This window comes from Palaemon carinicauda, chromosome 6 (assembly GCF_036898095.1).
Source record: "Palaemon carinicauda isolate YSFRI2023 chromosome 6, ASM3689809v2, whole genome shotgun sequence".
In the NCBI taxonomy this organism is placed as follows: domain Eukaryota; kingdom Metazoa; phylum Arthropoda; class Malacostraca; order Decapoda; family Palaemonidae; genus Palaemon; species Palaemon carinicauda.
Genome location: NC_090730.1, coordinates 163,155,496 through 163,170,952, shown reverse-complemented (window position 1 = coordinate 163,170,952; position 15,457 = coordinate 163,155,496). Strand labels below are relative to the sequence as shown.

The window sequence follows — 15,457 nt, the reverse complement described above, 5'->3', positions numbered from 1 at the left end:
AAGCCTGAATTGAGATCTATAATATCACAAGATTAAAGCCCATGACCTAAGCCTGAGTTGAAATCTATAATATCACAAGATTAAAGCCCATGACCTAAGCCTGAGTTGAAATCTATAATATCACAAGATTAAAGCCCATGACCTAAGCCTGAGTTGAGATCTCTAATATCACAAGATTAAAGCCCATGACCTAAGCCTGAGTTGAGATCAATAATTTCACAAGATTAAAGCCCATGACCTAAGCCTGAATTGAGATCGATAATTTCACAAGATAAAAGCCCATGACCTAAGCCTCAATTGAGATCTATAATATCACAAGATTAAAGCCCATGACCTGAACCTGAGTTGAGATCTATAAATTCACAAGAATAAAGCCCATGACCTAAGCCTGAGTTGAGATCTATAAATTCACAAGAATAAAACCCATGACCTAAGCCTGAGTTGAGATCTATAATTTCACAAGATTAAAGCCCATGACCTAAGCCTGAGTTGAGATCGATAATATCACAAGATTAAAGCCCATGACCTAAGCCTGAGTTGAGATCGATAATATCACAAGATTAAAGCCCATGACCTAAGCCTGAGTTGAGATCGATAATATCACAAGATTAAAGCCCATGACCTAAGCCTGAGTTGAGATCTATAATTTCACAAGATTAAAGCCCATGACCTAAGCCTGAATTGAGATCTATAATTTCACAAGATTAAAGGCCATGACCTAAGCCTGAGTTGAGATCGATAATTTCACAAGATAAAAGCCCATGACCTAAGCCTCAATTGAGATCTATAATATCACAAGATTAAAGCCCATGACCTAAGCCTGAGTTGAGATCTATAAATTCACAAGAATAAAGCCCATGACCTAAGCCTGAGTTGAGATCTATAAATTCACAAGAATAAAGCCCATGACCTAAGCCTGAATTGAGATCTATAATTTCACAAGAATAAAGCCCATGACCTAAGCCTGAATTGAGATCTATAATTTCACAAGATTAAAGGCCATGACCTAAGCCTGAGTTGAGATCTATAATTTCACAAGATTAAAGCCCATGGCCTAAGCCTGAGTTGAGATCTATAATTTCACAAGATGAAAACATGACCTAAGCCCAAGTTGATGAGATCTGTAATGTCACAAAATTAAATCTGACCTAAGTTAATGAGGTCTATAATTTCACAATAAGAGTAAAGCCCACTAGCTATGCTCGAGTTATTGAGGTATCTAATTTCACATTCAGGTCTATGATCTAAGCTTGACTTGAAGTATGATTTCACAGAATAAGAGTTAATGAGGTCTATATTCATAGATTAAATCTGACCCAAGCCTAACTTAAAGAGATCAGCAAATTCAAAAAATGAGATTAAATATATGACCTAAACCTAAGATAAGATATTTTTTACAATATACCAATAAAATTGGTAAAATTATTTCACATTTCTTCTATTATTCATGGTGCAATAAATGACTGTTAGGTAGTCTTGTTTCCATGTGTAATTCCTGATATTCCTGCAGGGCTCCTGTTAGTCGACTTGTAGTTTTCTCTATTGTTGGTTTCTCTATGCAGTTCCTAAGAACAGAGACGAGCTTCAAGTTTTAGAGTCCATAATTTCGAACGGGATATTCCACCTGAAAAATTAAAAGCTTTATTAATGCCAACAATACAACCCGGAGATGCAAAGATATTTTGTAAATGCTATACAATAGTTTGATTGCTAGTGTGAAACGGTAATCTTACTGAAGTTAAAATTTTGGAAAACCTAGAAATATGGTTATGGAAATTTCAGGAATATTTCATAAATATAAATTGTTAATTGTTTTTATAACACTTAATACTATTGATTAAACAATAAAACAAACTACAAGAAGGCTGCAATAATTATTAAAATTCTCAATTAAAAGTCTTTATGCTAACCCACAACATTTATACACTGCTACAGTAGGTATTTGACATTCTATAATATATGGACTTAATTCAATCCTTCAAACACCAACTTGAAAGATTAGACAAAATAACAGTTTTTCCTCACCTTTCTAGTTTTTCCATGTTATTTGTCCCACATGATGTGCTCGAATTTTTCAACCATTTAGATAAGATTTTTCCAATTTGCCGTGTTGTGGATTCATAATATGTCATTTTGAAGATGGAGCATTTTTTTTCTGAAAGAAAAATTCACTATTAGAATCCTGTTATACACAAAGTTAATATTACTAAAATCAATCATTTCAATTAAAACATTAACATTTGTTCCTTACAGGAAATTTCCTAAATTTCATATTGAGTTAAGGGAAGCGAGTTTGAGGACTGAATCACAGGAAATTTCCTAAATTTCATATTGAGTTAAGGGAAGCGAGTTTGAGGACTGAATCATTGCTGTACTACAGTCCGTCCTCAGATGAAGCATATTAAGGCTTGAAAACATCATACATGTCAATCAGGCAGCTATCCAGAACCAAGTAAATTTAATTTTCACTTTATCCCATATATTCAGATTAATCTTCATCTTTTTATTTAACCCATAAATTGAGGAATATATCAAGATTAAAAATAGTATTTTAAGTAATTGTTATTTCATTGCTATACAAACTTATGTCCTTTGAAATAGGATAGGGCTTCAGCGCAAGGTGGAACCATCAATGAATAGTTTAAGGTGAAGTATGTTCGGTTTGAGTTCCAAGCCCAACCACCCACCAGAGTGCCCACCCACATTAGCTTAGTACCCAGCTTTAACTCACAGGTTGAAGCGGGACTACCTGCTGTCCATGCTTTTGAGAACACTTCGTAATAGAGAAAATAGATTGCAATCTATACCTTCATCCTACTGCACAATGGGAAGGACATCTCGCCTGTGACTGGTGAAAAACTATGTAACTGGGATAAAGATTTGCTAACAAACTCCAGAGAGTAGCTGCCTGTGGAAGATCTCCATACCTGCTATAGGAGGTAGTGTGAGACCCTCATTGGCCTCCTGTATGAGGTTTGTGATAGGTCCAGGTTAAAATATTCACCTGCAGCTGATTAAACAGTGGTCACCGTTACTAGAAATTCAGGATCTGCTAGCCTACACCGAAGGTATTGGTTGTCAGGCAAGCTCTATAACTTGGGTAACAATCTATAACCTCAGTGGTCTACTGAACTGAGAGGCTCACCAAGGATAAGGAACAGTCCTCCCAGGTCACGACAAGAACTGAGAAAGCAAGTACACATTCCATCTTCAAGTGGCATATAGTAAAGGAGCTCAATCTCTCCCAGAACTGCTCACCTGAAGCCGCTGTGCTGGCGGTTGCCGACTTGCCAGATTTGGTGTGCTTCCGGGGTCAGTTACAGTGAGAACTCACGAGAGGAGAGATAGTTCCTTAAGGATTTGTGATCAGTCTTTTTGAGTGATACAGCAACATCAGAATTGGAAGAGGAGGAAGAACTACCACCGCAAAGGTGTTATGGTCTGGGCAACCAGCAGGATGTGCAGGTCTGTCTGTTCCCCAGACCATAGCTTCCTCTGATGTAAAAAACTCTAAATATGGTTTTGTTACAATAGGAGCAATGGGAAAACTTCCTGCAACTGGAACCACAGCACCTAAAACTGGACCCACAGTGAAACTATTGTTAAAATGCGAACGTAGTAAGCCATGGCTAAACAAAAACCAGTTGAGAATATGATTAATTAGGTAATTAAATTAACACCAAAATACTAGCCTATTGGGTTAACGCTCATAGCGAAACTTGGCCCGCTTGCGAGAACAGAGCAGTGAAATTATGTTAAAATGCGAGCGTAGCAAGACATGGCAAAATAAAAACCAGTTAAGACTGATTACTTAGGTAATTAAATTAACACCGAAATACTAGCCCATTAGGCTAACGCTCGCGGCGCAACTTGGCCCGCTTGCCAGAACAGACCAGTGAAATTATGTTAAAATGAGAGCGTAGCAAGCCTTGGCCAAACAAAAACCAGTTGAGACTATGATTAATTAGGTAATTAAATTAACACCGAAATACTAGCCCATTGGGCTAACACTCGTAGCGCAACTTGGCCCACTTGCCAAAACAGACCAGTGAAATTATGTTAAAATGCGAGCATAGCAAGCCATGGCCAAACAAAATCCAGTTGAGACTGATTAATTAGGTAATTAAATTAACACCCAAATACTAGCCCATTGGGCTAACGCTCGCAGCGCAACTTGGCCCGCTTGCCAGATCAGAGCAGTAAAATTATGTTAAAATGCGAACGTAGCAAGCCTTGACCAAACAAAAACCAGTTGAGACTATGATTAATTAGGTAATTAAATTAACACCGAAATACAAGCCTATTGGGCTAACGCTCGCAGCGCAACTTGGCCCGCTTGCCAGAACAGAGCAGTGAAATTATGTTAAAATGAGAGCGTAGCAAGCCTTGGCCAAACAAAAACCAGTTGAGACTGATTAATTAGGTAATTAAATTAACACCGAAATACTAGCCTATTGGGCTAACACTCGTAGGGCAACTTGGCCCACTTGCCAGAACAGAGCAGTAAAATTATGTTAAAATGCGAGCGTAACAAGCCATGGCCAAACAAAATCAAGTTGAGACTGATTAATTAGGTAATTAAATTAACACCGAAATACTAACCCATTGGGCTAACGCTCGTAGCGAAACTTAGCCCGCTTGTCAGAACAGAGCAGTGAAATTATGTTAAAATGCGAGCGTAGCAAGCCATGGCCAATCAAAAACCAATTGAGACTGATTAATTAGGTAATTAAATTACCACCCAAATACTAGCCCATTGGGCTAACACTCGTAGCCCAACTTGGCCCACTTGCCAAAACAGACCAGTGAATTTATGTTAAAATGCGAGCATAGCAAGCCATGGCCAAACAAAATCCAGTTGAGACTGATTAATTAGGTAATTAAATTAACACCCAAATACTAGCCCATTGGGCTAACACTCGTAGCACAACTTGGCCCACTTGCCAAAACAGACCAGTGAATTTATGTTAAAATGCGAGCATAGCAAGCCATGGCCAAACAAAATCCAGTTGAGACTGATTAATTAGTTAATCAAATTAACACCGAAATACTAGCCCATTGGGCTAACACTCGTAGCGCAACTTGGCCCACTTGCCAAAACAGACCAGAGAAATTATGTTAAAATGCGAGCGTAGCAAGCCATGGCCAAACAAAAACCAGTTGCGACTGATTAATTAGATAATTAAATTAACACCCAAATACTAGCCAATTGGGCTAACGCTCGCAGCGCAACTTGGCCCCCTTGCCAGAACAGAGCAGTAAAATTATGCTAAATTGACAGTGTAGCAAGCCATGGTAAACAAAAACCAGTTGAGACTGATTAAGTAATTAAATTAACACCGAAATACTAGCCAATTGGGCTAACACTCTTAGCGCAACTTGGCCCACTTGCCAAAACAGACCAGTGAAATTATGTTAAAATGCGAGCGTAGCAAGCCATGGTTAAACAAAATCCAGTTGAGACTGATTAATTAGGTAATTAAATTAACACCCAAATACTAGCCCATTGGGCTAACGCTCGCAGCGCAACTTGGCCCGCTTGCCAGATCAGAGCAGTAAAATTATGTTAAAATGCGAACGTAGCAAGCCTTGGCCAAACAAAAACCAGTTGAGACTATGATTAATTAGGTAATTAAATTAACACCGAAATACAAGCCTATTGGGCTAACGCTCGCAGCGCAACTTGGCCCGCTTGCCAGAACAGAGCAGTGAAATTATGTTAAAATGAGAGCGTAGCAAGCCTTGGCCAAACAAAAACCAGTTGAGACTATGATTAATTACGTAATTAAATTAACACCGAAATACTAGCCCATTGGGCTAACACTCGTAGCGCAACTTGGCCCACTTGCCAAAACAGACCAGTGAAATTATGTTAAAATGCGAGCATAGCAAGCCATGGCCAAACAAAATCCAGTTGAGACTGATTAATTAGGTAATTAAATTAACACCGAAATACAAGCCTATTGGGCTAACGCTCGCAGCGCAACTTGGCCCGCTTGCCAGAACAGAGCAGTGAAATTATATTAAAATGCGAACGTAGCAAGCCTTGGCCAAAAAAAAACCTGTTGAGACTATGATTAACTAAGTAATTAAATTAACACCGAAATACTAGCCAATTGAGCTAACGCTCGCAGCGCAACTTGGCCCGCTTGCCAGAACAGAGCAATGAAATTATGTTAAAATGAGAGCGTAACAAGCCTTGGCCAAACAAAAACCAGTTGAGACCGATTAATTAGGTAATTAAATTAACACAGAAATACTAGGCCATTGGGCTAAAGCTCGCAGCGCAAATTGGCCCGCTTGCCAGAACAGAGCAGTGAAATTATGTTAAAATGAAAGCGTAGCAAGCCTTGGCCAAACAAAAACCAGTTGAGACTGATTAATTAGGTAATTAAATTAACACCGAAATACTAGCCCATTGGGCTGAAGCTCGCAGCGCAACTTGGCCCGCTTGCCAGAACAGAGCAGTAAAATTATGTTAAAATGCGAACGTAGCAAGCCTTGGTCAAACAAAAACCAGTTGAGACTGACTAATTAGGTAATTAAATTAACACCGAAATACTAGCTCATTGGGCTAAAGCTCGCAGCGCAACTTGGCCCACTTGCCAGAACAGACCAGTGAAATTATGTTAAAATGCGAGCGTAGCAAGCCATGGCCAAACAAAATCCAGTTGAGACTGATTAATTAGGTAATTAAATTAACACCGAAATACTAACCCATTGGGCCAACACTCGTAGCGCAACTCGGCCCACTTGCCAAAACAGACCAGTGAAATTATATTAAAATGAGAGCGTAGCAAGCCATGGCCAAAAAAAAAACCAGTTGCGACTGATTAATTAGATAATTAAATTAACACCCAAATACTAGCCCATTGGGCTAACGCTCGCAGCGCAACTTGGCCTGCTTGCCAGAACAGAGCGGTAAAATTATGTTAAAATGAGAGCGTAGCAAGCCTTGGCCAAACAAAAACCAGTTGAGACTGATTAATTAGGTAGTCAAATTAACACCGAAATACTAGCCAATTGGGCTAACACTCGTCGCGCAACTTGGCCCACTTGCCAGAACAGAGCAGTGAAATTATGTTAAAATGCGAGCGTAACAAGCCATGGCCAAACAAAATCCAGTTGAGACTGATTAATTAGGTAATTAAATTAACACCCAAATACTAGCCCATTGGGCTAACGCTCGCAGCGCAACTTGGCCTGCTTGCCAAAAGAGAGCGGTAAAATTATGTTAAAATGCGAACGTAGCAAGCCTTGGCCAAACAAAAACCAGTTGAGACTATGATTAATTAGGTAATTAAATTAACACCGAAATACAAGCCTATTGGGCTAACGCTCGCAGCGCAACTTGGCCCGGTTGCCAGAACAGAGCAGTGAAATTATGTTAAAATGAGAGCGTAGCAAGCCTTGGCCAAACAAAAACCAGTTGAGACTATGATTAATTAGGTAATTAAATTTACACCGAAATACAAGCCTATTGGGCTAACGCTCGCAGCGCAACTTGGCCCACTTGCCAGAACAGAGCAGTGAAATTATGTTAAAATACGAACGTAGCAAGCCTTGGCCAAACAAAAACCAGTTGAGACTATGATTAATTAGGTAATTAAATTAACACCGAAATACTAGCCCATTGGGCTAAAGCTCGCAGCGCAAATTGGCCCGCTTGCCAGAACAGAGCAGTGAAATAATGTTAAAATAAGAGCGTAGCAAGCCATGGCCAAACAAAAACCAGTTGCGACTGATTAATTAGATAATTAAATTAACACCCAAATACTAGCCCATTGGGCTAACGCTCGCAGCGCAACTTGGCCCGCTTGCCAGAACAGAGCAGTAAAATTATATTAAAATGAGAGCGTAGCAACCCTTGGCCAAACAAAAACCAGTCGAGACTGATTAATTAGGTAATTAAATTAACACCGAAATACTAGCCCATTGGGCTAACGCTCACAGCGCAACTTGGCCCGCTTGCCAGAACAGAGCAGTAAAATTATGTTAAAATGCGAACGTAGCAAGTCTTGGCCAAACAAAAACCAGTTGAGACTATGATTAATTAGGTAATTAAATTAACACCGAAATACTAGCCCATTGGGCTAAAGCTCGCAGCGCAAATTGGCCCGCTTGCCAGAACAGAGCAGTGAAATTATGTTAAAATGAGAGCGTAGCAAGCCTTGGCCAAACAAAAACCAGTTGAGACTGTCTGATTAGGTAATTAAATTAACACCTAAATACTAGCCCATTGGGCTAACGCTCTTAGCGCAACTTGGCCCGCTTGCCAGAACCGAGCAGTGAAATTATGTTAAAATGAGAGCGTAACAAGCCTTGGCCAAACAAAAACCAGTTGAGACCGATTAATTAGGTAATTAAATTAACACCGAAATACTAGCCCATTGGGCTAAAGCTCGCAGCGCAAATTGGCCCGCTTGCCAGAACAGAGCAGTGAAATTATGTTAAAATGAAAGCGTAGCAAGCCTTGGCCAAACAAAAACCAGTTGAGACTGATTAATTAGGTAATTAAATTAACACCGAAATACTAGCCCATTGGGCTAACGCTCGCAGCGCAACTTGGCCCGCTTGCCAGAACAGAGCAGTAAAATTATGTTAAAATGCGAACGTAGCAAGCCTTGGTCAAACAAAAACCAGTTGAGACTGACTAATTAGGTAATTAAATTAACACCGAAATACTAGCCCATTGGGCTAAAGCTCGCAGCGCAACTTGGCCCACTTGCCAGAACAGACCAGTGAAATTATGTTAAAATGCGAGCGTAGCAAGCCATGGCCAAACAAAATCCAGTTGAGACTGATTAATTAGGTAATTAAATTAACACCGAAATACTAACCCATTGGGCCAACACTCGTAGCGCAACTCGGCCCACTTGCCAAAACAGACCAGTGAAATTATGTTAAAATGAAAGCGTAGCAAGCCTTGGCCAAACAAAAACCAGTTGAGACTGATTAATTAGGTAATTAAATTAACACCGAAATACTAGCCCATTGGGCTAACGCTCGCAGCGCAACTTGGCCCGCTTGCCAGAACAGCAGTAAAATTATATTAAAATGAGAGCGTAGCAAGCCTTGGCCAAACAAAAACCAGTCGAGACTGATTAATTAGGTAGTCAAATTAACACCGAAATACTAGCCAATTGGGGTAACACTCTTAGCGCAACTTGGCCCACTTGCCAGAACAGAGCAGTGAAATTATGTTAAAATGCGAGCATAACAAGCCATGGCCAAACAAAATCCAGTTGAGACTGATTAATTAGGTAATTAAATTAACACCCAAATACTAGCCCATTGGGCTAACGCTCGCAGCGCAACTTGGCCTGCTTGCCAAAACAGAGCGGTAAAATTATGTTAAAATGAGAGCGTAGCAAGCCTTGGCCAAACAAAAACCAGTTGAGACTGATTAATTAGGTAATTAAATTAACACAGAAATACTAGCCCATTTGGCTAACACTCTTAGCGCAACTCGGCCCACTCGCCAAAACAGACCAGTGAAATTATGTTAAAATGCGAGCGTAGCAAGCCATGGCCAAACAAAAACCAGTTGCGACTGATTAATTAAATAATTAAATTAACACCCAAATACTAGCCCATTGGGCTAACGCTCGCAGCGCAACTTGGCCTGCTTGCCAAAACAGAGCGGTAAAATTATGTTAAAATGCGAACGTAGCAAGCCTTGGCCAAACAAAAACCAGTTGAGACTATGATTAATTAGGTAATTAAATTAACACCGAAATACAAGCCTATTAGGCTAATGCTCGCAGCGCAACTTGGCCCACTTGCCAGAACAGAGCAGTGAAATTATGTTAAAATGCGAACGTAGCAAGCCTTGGCCAAACAAAAACCAGTTGAGACTATGATTAATTAGGTAATTAAATTAACACCGAAATACAAGCCTATTAGGCTAATGCTCGCAGCGCAACTTGGCCTGCTTGCCAAAACAGAGCGGTAAAATTATGTTAAAATGAGAGCGTAGCAAGCCTTGGCCAAACAAAAACCAGTTGAGACTGATTAATTAGGTAATTAAATTAACACAGAAATACTAGCCCATTTGGCTAACACTCTTAGCGCAACTCGGCCCACTCGCCAAAACAGACCAGTGAAATTATGTTAAAATGCGAGCGTAGCAAGCCATGGCCAAACAAAAACCAGTTGCGACTGATTAATTAGATAATTAAATTAACACCCAAATACTAGCCCATTGGGCTAACGCTCGCAGCGCAACTTGGCCTGCTTGCCAGAACAGAGCGGTAAAATTATGTTAAAATGCGAACGTAGCAAGCCTTGGCCAAACAAAAACCAGTTGAGACTATGATTAATTAGGTAATTAAATTAACACCGAAATACAAGCCTATTAGGCTAATGCTCGCAGCGCAACTTGGCCCACTTGCCAGAACAGAGCAGTGAAATTATGTTAAAATGCGAACGTAGCAAGCCTTGGCCAAACAAAAACCAGTTGAGACTATGATTAATTAGGTAATTAAATTAACACCGAAATACTAGCCCATTGGGCTAAAGCTCGCAGCGCAAATTGGCCCGCTTGCCAGAACAGAGCGGTGAAATTATGTAAAAATAAGAGCGTAGCAAGCCATGGCCAAACAAAAACCAGTTGCGACTGATTAATTAGATAATTAAATTAACACCCAAATACTAGCCCATTGGGCTAACGCTTGCAGCGCAACTTGGCCCGCTTGCCAGAACAGAGCAGTAAAATTATATTAAAATGAGAGCGTAGCAAGCCTTGGCCAAACAAAAACCAGTAGAGACTGATTAATTAGGTAATTAAATTAACACCTAAATACTAGCCCATTGGGCTAACGCTCTTAGCGCAACTTGGCCCGCTTGCCAGAACAGAGCAGTAAAATTATGTTAAAATGCGAACGTAGCAAGCCATGGCCAAACAAAATCCAGTTGACACTGATTAATTAGGTAATTAAATTAACACCGAAATACTAGCCCATTGGGCTAAAGCTCGCAGCGCAACTTGGCCCGCTTGCCAGAACAGAGCAGTGAAATTATGTTAAAATGCGAGCGTAGCAAGCAATGGCCAAACAATATCCAGTTGAGACTATGAATAATTAGGTAATTAAATTAACACCGAAATACTAGCCCATTGGGCTAACACTCGTAGCGCAACTTGGCCCGCTTGCCAGAACAGAGCAGCAGTAAGACTTAAAATGTAGGTGTAGCAAGCCATTGTCGAGCAAAAACCAGTTGAAACTACGCGATTGATCATATTAAATCTCCAAAATACTAACACATGAGTAACGGGTGCAGTGAAACGCGGTCCGCTTGACAGAACAATGTAGCAGTGAAATTATGTTAAAATACGAGCGTAGCAACCCATGGCGGAGCAAAAACCAGTTTGAACTGTGATTAATTAGATAAATTATTGCAAATATACTAACACATAGGCTAATACGCATTGCAAAATATGTCCCGCTTACCAGAACAGAGGAGCAGTGAAGTTATGCAGCATATAAAAACCAGTACATAATTGTTACTTTGACGTACAAATATACAGGTAAATACCCTCAATTATGGCGAGGTTTTTGTGGTAGCGTACGATGAACACTGCTACGAACTAGCTACAACCAACTCGACTTAGAAAATAGGATTGAAAATTAATTTTTCGTACGGAAGCACTGAAACAGTTATGATTATGTTTCATTACTCATCCCTAGGTTTTGATTACGACAACTCGCTTTTATTATAACGTAATGCTTAACGATTGTCCAAAAGAAAAAATGTTTAAGCATTTAAATGCACAATTAGATTGGTGCACAGTACATATTACAATGTTTTGATAATTGATGATACACTACCACAAAAACAACTTTTCAGTTATGGTAGTCGACCCACCACAAAAAAAAAAGAAAAAAAAAAAAACTGCAAAATAATAACCAAATTTTTCACATCGGAAATACGGTGCTGGTTGAAGCTGTACTGAAAATTTTATCAAGATATATGCGGACGAGGTTAGCCTTAATGCTGTTTCATTATAAGAAAAACAAAAGGTATGGTAGTGCATTACGATTATACATCAAAACTATGCACCTCAAAATATCTAGGATTCGTAGCTTTTGTCCCTTCTCGAAGAAATCGAAGGACGATATACCGATTCAAATTCAAATAGGCACGAAATCTAAGTAACCTATCACAGGAATTATGCAACCAAGAAAATTTAACTGGAGTATATGCACCACGTTACAATGTTATATAAAATGCACTTAATTCAGGAGCTGACCACATGCGACCAAGTTGAAGGTTTCGAGATATTAATACCGAAACTTGCAAGAAAGTAATAGGCCTATGCAAAAAGCTTTCACCGGATCATTTACGAAGTCAAAGACCAAAAGTTTTAGACCCTACCGGTAAGGGTGAAAAATTAGAAAATTATCTGGATTCTGAATTAGATATAACTTATTTTCCGCCCCTTTCCACAATTTCTGATAAACATTCCGAAAAAAAGTTGTACAGCACAATAAAAAAATCTTATGATTAAAAAACACTTCACTTATTACCAACTTTTAAAAAAATACCCTTTTTATAAGAAATACTTACCATTTAACCACAAAAATCAATTATAAGGAACTCCAATCAACGAACGGGATGAAGGCGAGCAGAGGAACGAGAAAGCCGTCACTCAGTTCGAAGTGAGAAAATCAAGGATCTGATACGACGGAGACAACATTCAATTCATACTTTACGTTCCTTTGTCATCCTTGGCAACCCGTGGCGCCATCTACAATTTTTAAAATATACTTTAATGCTCATTTTCTTTCTTAATAAGACGTATACTTAGTTATTCTAAGAGCAGACCAATATAATGCAGATGGATTGGTTTTGATTTATGTATCTAGGCCGTATTTCCTGACGATGGGGCCTGTGGGCAAGACTGGCGTACGGTACGGTACGGTACGGTTGATATTTAGCCTATAAGTACGGTGCGGAATTACGGTACGGTAATTTTACCAAGGTACGGTACGGTACGGTTCAGGTACGAAAAAATGGGCAAATTCCGTACCGTACCTTACCTTAGGCTTGGATATCTATCACTACGCATATTTGGACACCAGCAATTGACTGGACTAAAAAGAGGAAGTGATGGTTTCAACAATATTATTATTATTATCCAAAGAGTCATAATACTGGGAAATATTTTGAATAATATTTCATACACTTCTTTCATGTACTAAATATACGGTATAGTTTCATGGCAAAACATGTTTTATGAATCCAAAAGTGAATACTCTTGGTCTTGTATTAAAAACAAAGGAACAGTATTAAATATTACTACAAATATCCTTAGCAGCAGCAGCCATATTAGTACGGTAAAGGTACGGAATTACGGTACGGTGCTTTTTCCGTACCGTACGGTACGGAAAAATTATTTATAGTACGGTACGAAATTACGGTACGGTATTTTAGCCAGTTACGGAGTACGGAAAAACATTCCGTACCATACCGTACTACCAGCCTTGCCTGTGGGACCATTCAGTATCCAGGTGCAACAGAAGTAAACCCCGTAATTACATTATGAAGTAGAAGTAGAGAGGTTGGACAACAAAATGGAAGAAGAAAGAGGAATAGGAAGTAAGGCAGAAGGCTATGAATTTAGCTCAGGTTGGGACTTAGAGGATGCGGCAAATACACAGTGTATTACGAAACGTACACTGACGGCACTGCCAAGTACTAGCGAATATTATATAGATCAATACGAATTGAAATATTTTCTAGCAGTTATATACAGATATGCCATATATATACGAGAGAGAGAGAGAGAGAGAGAGAGAGAGAGAGAGAGAGAGAGAGAGAGAGAGAGAGAGAGAGAGAGAGAGAGAGAGAGACTACAAATTTCCCTCGAGAAGGGCAAAAACTGTCCCATAACCCATATTGAATGAGTGACATGATATAATTTGTAACTTCCCAACAACCGAAACAAAATTAATAAACGCAGTTCAGAATTAATTACAATTGAGATACATAACAATAATCGATTCATCTTCACATTAATGACAGTTATAAAAATGGCATCACGTATCTGATTATTCGACCCTCATCGTTATACCACCGATGTTAAGAGTTTAAAGGCCATTCATGAATGGCAGAGGCAAGGGACAGTGACAATGCCCTAGAGACTAACCATATATACATATGATCAGCGCCCAAGACCCCTATCCACACAAGCTAGGACGAAGAAGGGCCAGGAAATGGCTACAGATGACTCAGCAGGTAGACCTATAGGCTCCTCCAAACCCAACATCCTAGCTCACAAGTATGGTGAGGCTGCAGACACTACAAGAAACTATCTAGCTCAAGAGGGACTCAAACCCCAATCTGGTAGAACACCAGGCAGGGACGTTTCCAATAGGCCACAACAACATTTCTTTCCTAAATATATAAATATAATTTATTTCGGTTGAACTCGGAGAAAACGCCAATAAGAGTAAGGGGTGGAGCTTAAGGTTAGTCGTGTCCGATTTGTATTCATTCTGGCGTTCAAACTTTGCACGGGAAAGTTTAAAGTGTATTGTTGTGGTAATCAGTACTTAATGAGGTTCTTATTGAGTATACCGGTATAATGGTAATGTGCTCTTATGCTTGTAAAATGAAAACTTCAAAAGTTTTCAGATATGGTTGATGTTGAATATTACGGAATATTGATGTTGAATATTGCAGATTGTGTGGGAGTGCTAAAATTTTTTTTTTTTTTTTGTGTGTTTATTGCTCTTATGAAGTGCATGTACAAAAGAAATTAAAGCAGATCTTTTGACGTCGAACGAATGCAATAAAAGCTTCCTGAAACGAAGCAATTACATTCTTTTTAATCAAAATTGTATTTCATTATCCAGCCAGAGCTGCAATTGCATTTTAAACTGCATTGCACGGCAGGAAACATCAGACGGTAATTGGCCATTTCACCATTTAGCCATTTGGACATTTGGCCCTTTGACCATTTGGCGTTCCATGAAAACTCGCTTTAATGTCATTCTGGACACACCCTAATAGCCATAATCACTTCGCATACATTCTAGATTAAAGCCGTTTCTAGGATAGTGAAAAGGAATATGTAGGTGATAGTTTCCCAGTATTCCTTTTACGATGCAAATAGCAGGGATAAGAGGACTGTATTGGGATGGTAAGTAAAATGAAGGTGTTATTAAAACAATATTGTCTAATATAAAAAATCCCCAGAGTGAATATAAAAATAAAAGGATGATAATTTCCTTATTGTAATAAAGAGCAAGGATCTGGTTATACACACACACACACACACACACACACACACACATATATATATATATATATATATATATATATATATATATATATATATATATATATATGTATATATACACATATATATGTATGTATATATACTATATACTATATATATATATATATATATATATATATATATATATATATATATACAAACACACACACACAC

At 38.9% G+C, this 15,457-nt stretch overlaps 1 long non-coding RNA gene across 1 annotated transcript; it reads right to left on the bottom strand.

The window, feature by feature from the left end:
* Positions 1 to 441: 441 nt before the first annotated feature.
* On the bottom strand, positions 442 to 12,617 carry LOC137642261 (uncharacterized). Its single transcript, XR_011044720.1, has 3 exons — positions 12,568 to 12,617; positions 2,026 to 2,155; positions 442 to 1,624 (listed from the first exon to the last, which is right to left on the bottom strand). It is a non-coding gene; the product is annotated as an uncharacterized lncRNA (long non-coding RNA).
* Positions 12,618 to 15,457: the final 2,840 nt, after the last annotated feature.